The 12,555-nt window shown below is 38.6% G+C and overlaps 1 protein-coding gene across 4 annotated transcripts in view; it reads right to left on the bottom strand.

Annotated features, from left to right (window-relative positions):
* Positions 1 to 4,149: 4,149 nt before the first annotated feature.
* Positions 4,150 to 12,555, bottom strand: part of LOC120531014 (tumor necrosis factor receptor superfamily member 14-like) — a 174,282-nt gene continuing 165,876 nt past the window's right edge. For 2 of the 4 annotated variants that reach the window (XM_039755948.1, XM_039755953.1), the window contains exon 13: positions 4,150 to 4,885. The gene's annotated coding sequence lies outside the window, so the exon portion shown is untranslated. Of the gene's footprint in view, positions 4,886 to 4,906; positions 6,459 to 12,555 lie in introns of those variants that run through there. The other 2 variants (XM_039755947.1, XM_039755951.1) reach the window with 1 other exon arrangement.

The raw sequence follows: 12,555 nt of genomic DNA, 5'->3' as shown, positions 1-12,555 counted from the left end.
AAAATTAACATTATGTTTCCTAATGATAGATCCCAGTGGAAGTATGTAAAGTGAAAACAGTAAAGGTCCCAGTACTGAGCCTTTCAGGACACCATATCTCACTTCTGTATATAATGATAGAGTACTGTCAGCACATTTCTGTACATATTGGAATCAATTTGAAAAATAAGAACTAAACCAGGCAAGGACAGTGCCTGGAAGCCCAACATAATTTTCTGTGCAGTAAAATATAATAGTCAATGGTTTCAAACGCTGCACTTAAGTCTAACAACATAATTACAGTGAAATTTCCTTCATCAGAGGATATCAGAATGTCTTTTACAGCATGCATTAGTGCCATTATTGTACTATGACCAGTGCAGAAACCAGATTGGAATTTCTAAAATAAATTTTAATGTGTAAGGTGAGACTAAAGTTCATTAGCAACTACCAATCCTTGCCAATAGCTGATCCTACTGTATATAATTTTATCTCTTGTTTACTTTCCATGTATATCACCCAAATGATTTGTCCCCATCACTTTATTTCAGTTTATTTTCCTTACAAGTATTTTCACAAGCCAGAGAGTTCATGAAGAATGCACACGGGTGTAAATTGATGCAAGTTAAGATGGACAACTGCTGGTTTCTATGTCATTTGAATCTTATCTATACTAATAAAAGGCAAAGCCCTCACTCACTCACTCACTCACTCACTCACTCACTGACTCACTCACTGACTCATCACTAATTCTCCAACTTCCCGTGTGGGTGGAAGGCTGAAATTTGGCAGGTTCATTCCTTACAGCTTCCTTACAAAAGTTGGGCAGGTTTTATATCGAAATTCTACGTGTAATGGTCATAACTTGAAGCAGTTTTTCTCCATTTACTGTAATGGAGATGAGCTTCAACGCCGTGGGGGCGGAGTTTCGTGTGACATCATCACGCCTCCCACGTAATCACGCAGTACATAGAAAACCAGGAAGACCTCAAAAAAGCGCTGAAGAAAACATGCATTATATAATTGAGAAGGCAGCGAAACAATAAGAAGCGAGCGAGTGACATATACAACCATATTGATGAGTTCTGCTACTTCGGAAACAAAGCACGATGTAAACCTACACTTTAAATTAAGTTCATAGACAGGCTGCCGCTGGCGTTTGTAATTTAGTGCCTGCCCATATAAGGCCGTCCGTCAGCGGCAATCCAATAGCAAACTGCCACTAAATATTCACGGGTGAAGGACTGTGCTTATGCAGAGGAAGATGAGATGGTCAGGGTGGTGTTTGACACAAACTCAGCGAAACTGCGAGAGAAAGTTTTAAGTGCCAGGACTAAGGTAACATTAAATACAGCCATGGACATAGCACGAGATGGCACCAGCACAGCTGGGAATTTTCGATGCAAGTACACCGAGTGGCTCACGTGAACTGACGCAGTGCACAGATAAAAGCAACAGTTCCAAAGAGCTGAACAAAACCAATTACACAATTGAAAAGGCAGCAAAAATATGAAGCGCCTGATAAGCATATTCATAAATGCAGCTACTGTGGAAGCAAAGCACACGGTGGAAAAAGTCAATGTCCCGCTAAAGGAAGACAGTGTAAAAAACCCGTGCATGCAGTGTGTCAGGTCTCAGATAAAGAAGAAGACGAGCTGTTTATTGATGCAGTAAGAAACGAATCGATGAATGAAACCTGTCATCTTTACAACAATTGACAAACACGGAATGTAACTTGAACACAACACATCCTACAAATACGAACCTGATTGAAAGAAATAATGATAATCAAATCCTTGATGACAGCAACACTCAGTAACACTCACAAAACAAATACTGTATATTGACAGTCATGTTACGTTATTTTTAAAATGTTCCCTTTTCTTTTTCTACCTTTTTTAACACACTACTTCTCCGCTATGATCGCGGGTATATATATATGTATATATATATCCTGATCTACATACTCGAATAATGGATACTTTATTCGCCATCAATGATTGTTTTGGTAAAGCCATACTCAGTGTATTCATTAGATGAACGGTAAAAAAGTAAGAGCGAGGAGAGGATGACTCATTGAGGCATGCAGGCTGTAGTCTTGCGTCAACTCTATCTGAATTGTGCGATCACATTTGAAAAATATATCTTTTCAAGTTCTATTTAGTCCATATGTGTCAAACTCAAGGGCAGGGCCACATCCGACCGGCGTAATTATAACCGCCCGAGATCATTTTATATACTGTATTATTGTTATTAAAGCCCGGTTATATGAAGCGCTGGTAACACAATAAACTACAGATCCCATAATGCAGCGCTTCAGCTGCCTTGCCGAACACTTACCGCTTACTAGAGTTATTGCGCACTGAGTTTGCACGGCGCTTTGGTGACTTTGAAGAACAAAAAAAGTCCGTCTACATGCGGCTCGAACCTTGTGCATGTTTGGTAGCACATATCTGTGTGAGAAGCTCTTCTCAGTGATAAAGACTAACAAAACAGCACACAGGAGTCGCCTCACTGATGAGCACCTGCAATCCATCCTGAAAATCTCCACAACACAGAACCTCACACCAAACAGAAACGAACTTGTGGCCAAAAAAAGATGCCAGGCGTCCAGCTCTAAAATGACATATGAGCAAAGACAACTGAATGATTTGATTTGTTATTGCACGTAAGAGCGGGAGTCAACCGTTTTAACAAACAGCGTATTGCACTGATACGAAATAGCTGTGTGTGTATATATGTAGATATGTATGTATATGTATATATATGTTTATATATGTGTGTGTGTGTATGTATGTATATATATATATATATGTATTTGTGTGTATATATGTGTGTGTATGTATGTATATGTGTGTGTATATATGTAGATATATATGTATGTATATATGTGTATATGTATAGATATGTATATATATATATATGTTTATGTGTGTGTGTGTAAGTTGTTAATAAGTAACAACTTATTTATGTGTGTAAGTGTGTGCTAGTTGTTAATAAGGTGCAGTTAAAAACAGCAAATACAGCCATTAAAGATTACAATAACCAGTTAAGGGTGGGGAATCTTAACAGGCAAGACAACAACAATGAAGCATAGAAACGTTGCTTGAGCAGTAAGTGGCTCAACAGCAACAACTGACTTCTCATTGAGAAATTAGTTTGGAACAAAACACTGCAGCCACTATGGCTCTCCAGCACAGACTTTGCGGACCGCTGCTCTAGACTCATTGTTCCAATTTCTTTTGAAAATTAGTATTACTTAAGTTAAAAGTTCAGTTAAAAATAATTTCTGAATTGATATTATGGCAGGCTCACTTTAGCAACACAAGATAGGCAGGAGTTGTTACCAGGCCAGAAACTTATTGCCCTTGGAAAAGAAACCCGCCCAAACAACAATTAGTAACGAGAAACAGACCATACTTCACCAATTGGGCTATGCTTTGCATGACTGGCTTTGGCCACACTTTTTACATTGCATGCCTGTTGCCTAGCACATGTCTTTTGTCAATATAAAAGATGGCAGCATGCTATTCTCAGTGCCCAAGTGTGTGGTTATGGATGTCAATCTTTGGAGTTACATTTAGCTATTCAGAAACAGTTTTAGGCATTCAGGGCTTTGCCTGTAACTCTTTCAGAGTCATCAAAGTTTTCTTGGTGGCCTCCCTCACTAGTCTTCTTCTTGCACAGTCACTCAGTTTTTGTGCCCATGGCAGATTTCCATTTGTTGATCTAACTGAACTCCAAGGGATATTCAATGGCTTGGATGTTTTCTTATCTCCATCCACTGACCTGTGCTTGGATTGCTCTTTTGGATTCATGACATAGGTTAGACTAAGGCACTGACTCTCCACAAGATGGACCTTCTGGATAAGATGAATTTATACGACAATCAATGGAAATCCCTTGACTACAAGCAGGTGATCTCTCCACATACAGTACATTTTTAAAGCTGTTGTCAAGGTTACCACTTCACCTACATTAGTTGAAGATTTACTCTTTAGTAGGTTAACTGTTTGTATGAAGTGTTTTGGGCTTCCATCTTAAAAGAAATTCACCTAAGCATTCAGTTAACAATCAGAATTAAAACTGGTGAAATGCTTTTAATTTGATATGCGTTTGAAAACACAGTACATTTTATAGTTTGAAAAGTAAAGATACTTCAGGGTAACATATCATTACAAAAATTGGTTTTATTAGAAATTTACATTTACTTAACTTACAAGACTTTATAATTGATAATAAAATCACTTCTGTGCATAGTTCTGAACACCATGTTACAAAGAAAAAGGCTCAGGTTGCCTCTGATGACGATGAGTTTTTGTAATCGTATTATTCATATTGTCTGGTGTACAAATTGGTGCTCTTTAAAAGCTTCATAAGGGACCTGCACATTCTAAATAGTGGAAAACATGAACTGGACATGATTCTACCTGCATGATGCTGGTGCATAGAACAGAAGTGACCTTAAAATATTCATCAGATAATTTCTCATTTGTGTCAAAAGACATTTATTCATGTATTGTCAACCAGGGAATTAGTACAAAACTAACATCTTTGTGGAATTGATTTTTGTGGAGGCAATACCTGATTAGACAAATTCACAAACTTCCTCTCAAGTGCTAAGTAAATCATTTACTGGTCTGGAGGTCTGGAGTGATGGCCACAGGAAGCATCTCAGCATAATAAACAGAAAGATTTATTTCCTCTTAACAGACAGAGAGGAGATGGATACTTTCTCTGAAGAAATTACCAAGAGATGTGCGAGTTAAGCAGTAGACTTTAGTACCACCTCTGAGAGCCCTGCAAAGTGTCTAAGCAACTGGACTCAAAGTTAGTTTGGGTACCATGATCCCTTTGATGTCCTCAGGAGTAGGAACAGTCTGCTCCAACTCTAAAAGAAGAGTTACTGTAGATTTAAAAAAAAAAAAAAAGCAAAAAATAAATTTCCCTCCATTCAGTATTACATTATTAATACTTATCATTTGGGTGATACCTTATTCAAGATGACTTACAACTTTTTGAAATACAATTGGTTGCATTTAATTTATTTTCTATTTGGAGCACAGGGGGTGCACTTCCCCTTCATTTCCACTGGTGTCCTCAAACACGTGATTCACCTTTAAACTGAAAGAATGTTTTTGGATCTACTTTATGAATGCCTTTGAGGATTTTAAATACCTGGATTAGGTCCCCACGCAGTCTCCTCTGCTTGAGGCTAAACAGGTTTAATTCTCTGAGACTGTCAGACTAGGACATGACCTTTAATCCTTGGATGTACGTGGTTGTTTTCCTCTGCACAGGTTCAAGTGCTGCTGTGTCTTTCCTGTATCGTGGTGACCAGCACTGCACAAAATGCATCAGATGCAGTAAGCATAAGGTCCCATAACTTAAATTCAACAGTTTTTATGATAAAACCTAACATTTTATTTGCTTTTTTAGTTTCTTCTGTGCATTGTTTTGTCAAAGAAAATGTTGCATCAACAGACACCCCCAAATCCTTTTCAGAGGTTGCTTCCTATATGACAGCGTCTCTCATCTTGTATTTATAACTGGTGTTCCCTTTGCCCGCATGTAGCAGGTTGCAATTTTCTACAATAAACTGCATTTTCCAAGTATTCACCCAGTTCTGAAGGGTGTCCAGGTCATATTGAATTCTTTTTGCTGCCTCCTCTGTGTCTTTCATCCCTCCAATTATAGTGTCATCTGAAAATTTTACAAGTTTACTACATATACCAGAATCAATGTCATTAATATAAATCACAAAAAGTAATGGTTCAAGGACTGACCCCTGAGGGACTCCAGTGATTACCTTCCTCCATGTAGAGCATTCTCCTGATATTGCACCCTTTATCTCCTGCTATTTAACCAACTTGATATCCAGTTCTCTAGATTACATCTGATGCCAACAGCTTCTAGTTTCAGAATTGATCTTTGGTGTGGGTCTGTATCACATTCTTTTTGAAAGTCAAGGTCAATTATGTTGTATGGTTTTTTTTGTCATCTATTCCGATTGCTTCTTCAATAACATCTAAAAAATGTGTTTGTCAGGACCACCCCCCTCAAAAACCCATGCTGGCTGTGACGAAGAGAAAATCGTCGGCGCAAATACGCACCGAAGGTCTTCACCCGGAATGAAGGCTCTCAGGAGTCAAGAGGATGGGCAAACAGAGTTTATTGTTTTATTGCAATAAACAATAACACGGACACAACCTAATTCGGCCAAATCAAACTGAGCCCCAAACAGTTAAAAAATCACAGTTTATATGACTCCCCATCTGCAGCAGGCCTAATGAACTTTTATTAAAACTACCAATATTTCTTATTTTCTGTCAATTATCTTTATTTTTCTGCTTCACTTATTTTTAAGTCAGCTGAGAGCTAACAAGTCTTTTCCCTTCTTCCATCCTTGAGCTGTCTTTATCTCATCGTTCTTCCTTCCTGGGTCCTCTCGCTAGGTTTTATTGGTAGCTAGAGCTAAGCTGCAATTAAAAAAGAAACATGGCATGGGCCTTTATTTAACCATTTGTTTACCAGGCTAATGTTTATATATTTTCCTAGTTTTATTTATGCTAATACATGAATATACTAATTTTAGTTTCTATAGCTGTTATTTAGAATATTATTTTCATTTAGATAATATTCTAATTTATTTTTGCTATAGTTTCCATAATTTTTCATAGCAAGGAAATAAGACTAATTGGTCTGTAATTATTAGGATCCTTTTTATCTCCCTTCTTGAAGATTGAATTCATATTTGCAACTTTCCAGTATTAAGGTACTTCTTCTTTTGAAGTGACTGCTGAAGTATGCCTAATCAGGGTTTATAGATGATGATGAAGTTGCTCATTTCTTTCAATACAATTAGTAAGATCCTACCAGGTCCAGGTGTTTTATTAGTCTTCAATTTACTGAGGGCTTGAAGCTCATCTCACACTTCTATTTTAAACTTTATGAACTCAGAGTTTGTTTTTACTTTTGTTATATATATTTTATTGATTTTATTAGAATCGCACAAAATTCCATACAAACAAATCTATTTTACAAAAATAGGATTGGAAACAAATCAGCCCCCACCCCTGAGAAATAGAGCATGACCAGCAGAACAAAACTTAAAGCTAGTAAAAACAAGTAAATAGATTAATTAATTAGTGAATAAAGATACATGGAGAAGAAAAAGAAATGGGGAAGAAATCTGCTTCATCAGTGCTTTAAAAGCTTAATCTAAAATGTTATTGATTAGATTCTGCCAGGTTCTGAAAAAGTTCTGTACAGATCCTCCAAGTGAGATTTAGATGTTTTACAATTTCAAATGATATATAATATCAGTTACCCACTGACTTAAAAGAGGTGAGTTAGGATTCTTCCACTTGAGCAAGATAAAGTCTATGTGCCAGTAGTGTAGTAAAGGCAATTACAGTTTGTTTGTCCTTCTCCACTTTAAGCCCATCTGGAAGTACATCAAACACAGCTGTTAGTGGATTAGGAGGGATTGTGACACCAAGGCTATCTGAAAGGCATTTAAAAATTTTTGTCCAGAATGATATTAATTTGGTGCAGGCCCAAAACATGTGGCCTAGTGAGGCTGGAACTTGATTGCAGCATTCGCAGGTTGGATCTTGCCCTGAAAACATTTTGGATAATGAGACAGATGTGCTCGATATATAATTTTGAGTTGAATAATTGTATGCTTTGCACATATGGAGGTCGAGTGAATTCTCTGTATTGCTACCTTCCATTCCTTTTCTGAGATGTTGAGTGAGAGATACTTTTCCCAATGTCCTCTTGGATCTTTGAAAGGGAGGGACTGTAAAATAGTTTTATATATTGCAGACATGCTGTCTGAGTCCTCGAAACTGAGCAATATTTTTTCCAGCATAGAGGGAGGTGGGAGGTGAGGAAAATTGGGCAGGTTCTGTTTAAAGTTTCTAATTTGAAGATAGTGAAAGAAATGTGTTGCTGAAAAGTTAAATTTGGAATGTAATTGTTTGTAGGATGCAAAGACATTGTCCATGTACAGCTCTCTAAGTGATTTAATCACAAATGTTTTCCAGACATTAAAAACTGCATATGTTTGCAAGGGTTGAAAAAGGTGTTTCTCATGCAGAGGTGCCACCAATAAAAGATTCTCTATCTTAAAATGCTTCCTACATTGGTTCCATATTCTGAGTGAGTGAAGCACAATTGGGTTATTAGTATATTGGCAATAACTTGCATTTATTGGGGCACAAAGCAAGGAATATAAAGAAGTACTGCAGGATTTTATTTCTATTGCAGACCAAGCCTGTAAATGTTCATCTATTTGTGTCAATGTCCATGTTTTTATAGTTTGTATGTTTCCTGCCCAGTAATACAATTGAAAGTTAGGAGAGCCAGGCCACCTTCTGCCTTTGGCCTTTGTATGGTCGCTCTTTTTAATGTGTGGATGTTTTGAATCCCAAATAAATGTGGTTACGGTTGAATCTAATTTCTTAAAAAATGATTTATGGATGTATATTGGAATGTTTTGAAATAAAAAGTGAAGCTTAGGAAGGATATTCGTCTTGACAATGTTAATTCTTCCAACTAAAGTGAGATGAAGGGTTGACCATCTGTGCAAGGCTTGCTTAATTTTTTCCATACAGACGGCGAAATTTTGTTGATAAAGAGCTTTAAGCATTATGTTTACTTGTGATATTTACCCCTAGATATTTAAATTGATCTGCAATAATAAAATGGAAGGTGACCAATCTAATATTGTGTGCTTGAGAAGTCATTGGAAAAAGCACACTTTAATTCAAATGAATTCTGAGACCAGAAATCTTTTGAAATTCTGTTAGTGCTGTTAGGACTGTAGGCACAGTATTTTGTATACAGTACCATATCATCTGCATATAGAGAAATTTTCTGTTCAAGTCCTTCTCTGATAATCCCCTTTATCTCATAAGCGTTTTGACAGTGAACTGCCAGTGGCTCAGTGGCAATTGCAAAAAGTAGTGGTGACAAGGGGCATCCTTGTCTGGTACCACGTTCTAGTTTAAAGTAGTCTGAATTAATGTTGTTAATACAAACTGAAGCTTCTGGATTGGTATTCAATAGTTTGATCCATGTACAAATGTTCGGGCCAAACCCAAATTTCTCCAATGTAGTGAAAAGGTAGTTCCATTCAATCATATCAAATGCTTTTTCTGCAACCAAGGATAATAATATCTCTGGGATATTTGACTTTGTGGGTGAATATATTACAATAAACATGCGTCGAAAATTGGAAGCAAAGTGTCAGCCTTTAATAAATCCAGTTTGATCTTGTCATATTACCTAAGGCAGCACTTTCTCCATCCTTCTAGCTAGGACTTTGGAGAGTATCTTAACATCATTATTCAGAAGTGAAATTGGTCTGTATGATGCACATTGTAATAAATCTGAATTTTTAGGAAAGACGGTGATTAATGCTTGGAGAAAAGTTTGAGGTAGAATTTTATTGTCTCTAGCTTCTGTGAATGTTGCTAATAAAAGGGGATCTAGCTGAGTGGAGAATTTCTTATAAAATTCGGAAGGGTAACCATCAGGGCCTGCTTCTTTCCTACTCTGAAGTGATTTTATAGCATCTAGTAATTCTGATAGCACCAGAGGTTTATCCAATTCCTCTGCACTAAGAGTATCTATTTGTGGTATCTGTAATGTATCCAAAAATGCATTCGATTGTATCTTGTCTTCTACAAACTCAGTAGAATATAAGGATTTATAGTAATGTGTGCATTAAATTTTTATGGCCAATGACTTTGTGTCCGTTTGTGTTGGTGATTGCTGGAATTGCATTGCAAACTTCTTGCTTGTGGATTTGTTGAGCTAAGAGCTTATTAGCTTTCTTTCCATGTTCATAGTAATGATTTCTTGACTTAAAAATGAGTTGTTCAGTTTCTTTAGTTGTCAAGAGGTTGAGTTCTGAATGCAGAGCCTGCCTTTTCCTATTAAGAGCCTCACTTAAACACCTGGGGACCTCTGAAGCTCTGATAGAGTGACCATCTGGTTCTTGGTCACCTCCCTGACTAAGGCCCTTCTCCCCCGATCGCTCAGTTTAGATGTCCAGCCAGCTCTAGGAAGAGTCCTGGTGGTTTCAAACTTCTTCCACTTATGGATGATGGAGCCACTGTGCTTATTGGGAACTTCAAAGCAGCAGAAATTTTTCTGTAACCTTTCCCAGATTTGTGCCTCGAGACAATCCTGTCTCGGAGGTCTACAGACAATTCCTTTCACTTCATGCTTGGTTTGTGCTCTGACATGAACTGTCAACTGTGGGACCTTATATAGACAGGTGTGTGCCTTTCCAAATCATGTCCAATCAACTGAATTTACCACAGGTGGACTCCAATTAAGCTGCAGAAACATCTCAAGGATGATCAGGGGAAACAGCTTGAGCTTCATGGCAAAGGCTGTGAATACTTATGTACATATGTTTTCTCAATTTTTTTATTTTTAATAAATTTGCAAAAATCTCAAGTAAACTTTTTTCACATTGTCATTATGGGGTGTTGTGTGTAGAATTCTGAGGAAAAAAATTAATTTAATCCATTTTGGAAGAAGGCTGTAACATAACAAAATGTGGAAAAAGTGATGCACTGTGAATACTTTCTGGATGCACTGTATGTATGCACTTCCTTCTTTCCTGGAAGGTGAGAGGGCTCCTACGCTCAGAGTGATTTCCATTTACATATTCCTTTATGAATTTTTCACGAATCAATTTGGCTAGCTTCAGACGAGTATAGTTCTTTTATTTGTTCTAGGAGTAGGGTGGAATGCGAAGGTTGTTGTTGACCGCACCCAGACTACATTTAAGTTATAAGGCAAGTACAATTGGAGGGGGCAATAAAACAACTATTTGGAGTTAAAAAGAGTACGCCGGAGTATGTGGAACGAATAAAAGAGCGCGAGTTTTATATGACTGAAGCAAACATTCTCGGAATTTAAAGTGGAGAAGGGGGGCAGAGTATTTTCTGATTTTTTACCGAACTGTTTCCCTTTACGATGAGTACAAAATGTAAATGGATTGTAGTTTCAATGGATACGCATCTTACGGCGCTAAAGTGGTTGGATAATGGTGAATCGGTGGAGAAAATTTGTGCTGAACTTGGTGTTGGGAAAAGCATGGTAAACGACTGGTGAAGAGACAGGCATTCCATTGAGGATTTCTGTTCGAAAATGGAGTCTGATAAAAATCTGTCCAGTCGTTGTACGAGAAAAAAACCCGTGTGCGAAATCGTGGATGAAGCCTTGTGGATATGGTATTCTTCAGGAACGTCAAAGAGGTATAGTACATACCTTAGAAATATTTTTCTACATAAAAATAGGTATGCGTCAGATTAACCGGCCAAAACAGCAACCGGCCATGGGTCCAGTCCAAAGGTGGCAGGTTAAGAAGGATTGTACTGTACTATTTCAGCGTTTAGACCTGTTAGGTGAGAGAATACTTTTTTTTAAATTTGTGATTCCCGTCTCCCGTCTTGGAGACATTGTGTGGTGTAGCGGGTTCACAGCTCAAGTCAACAGAGGCCACTTTTTAAATAAATAATCGCCGCACTCATGGCTTGGGGGGGGGGGCATGGAATGTGTGGCCGGATCGGTTGCCGCGTGATTTGTGATGTGGATGATCCTCACTTAAGTGCACAGGTGAGGAATCGTCTGCATCCGTAACTGGTGCCGAGAGCTGCTAATTGCCACATCTGATCCACGTCCCTGTAATAAATAGAAGCGTGAGGCGGCTACGGAGGAGGAAAAAAAGAAAAAAGTGAACAGAGGTTAAAAGAAAAGAAGAAGGCGGCAGGAAGCAGGCAGGAGAAAGCCAGTGTGTGAGTGAGAGAAGAAGGCAGCTGAGCAGTGAGCCCTATCAGGGTATTTGGCCAACACCTAGGGCAGTCGGTAGTGGTCTCTCGTGCTGAGCATGTAGTTGAGGAAGGTTCACCGGAAGAAGGATGGCTCGCTGTGGAAGAAAATGGAAGTCGGGAGGCTTGAAAGGTGGATACCCCAGTGTGAGCGTCCTGGTCACTGGGGAACCCAAGTCTCGGTCTGGGGAGTGCAGAACCGAAACCAGGGATCGGGAAGCCTCCAGACCAGCAGGCAGAGCAGGTCAGCTGCAGCTAGGGTGACTCCCCTGGGCCAATGCCTGGATGGGAGAAGCAGGGGAGTCACCAGTCACTAGAAGAATGCACTGGGCTTTATTTTTAAAAGGAAAGCTTCTAGCCATTGTTTTAACTTCATTTTAAAAAGGATTTTTTCTATTTATTGGATTTTAACCTTAACCAGTTCACTTTTTCTTTTCTTCTCCTCCTCCCTAGCCACCACACGCTTCTATTTATTACGGGGACGTGGATCAGATGTGGCAATTAGCAGCTCCCGGTGGCAATTATGGACACGGACGACTCCTCTCCTGTGCACTTAAGTGAGGACCATCCGCATCACGAATCACGCGGGAACCGCTCTGGCCACACATTCCATGCCCCCTCTCTAAGCCGCTAGGCAACGATTATTTATTTAAAAAGTGGCCTCTGTTGACTTGAGCTGGGGACCCGCTACACCACACATTGATTCTGAATTTTGCATGTC

This window comes from Polypterus senegalus, chromosome 6 (genome assembly GCF_016835505.1).
Source record: "Polypterus senegalus isolate Bchr_013 chromosome 6, ASM1683550v1, whole genome shotgun sequence".
Lineage (NCBI taxonomy): Eukaryota > Metazoa > Chordata > Cladistia > Polypteriformes > Polypteridae > Polypterus > Polypterus senegalus.
Note: the sequence above shows the minus strand (reverse complement) of the source record. Positions and strands in the feature narration are given on the sequence as shown.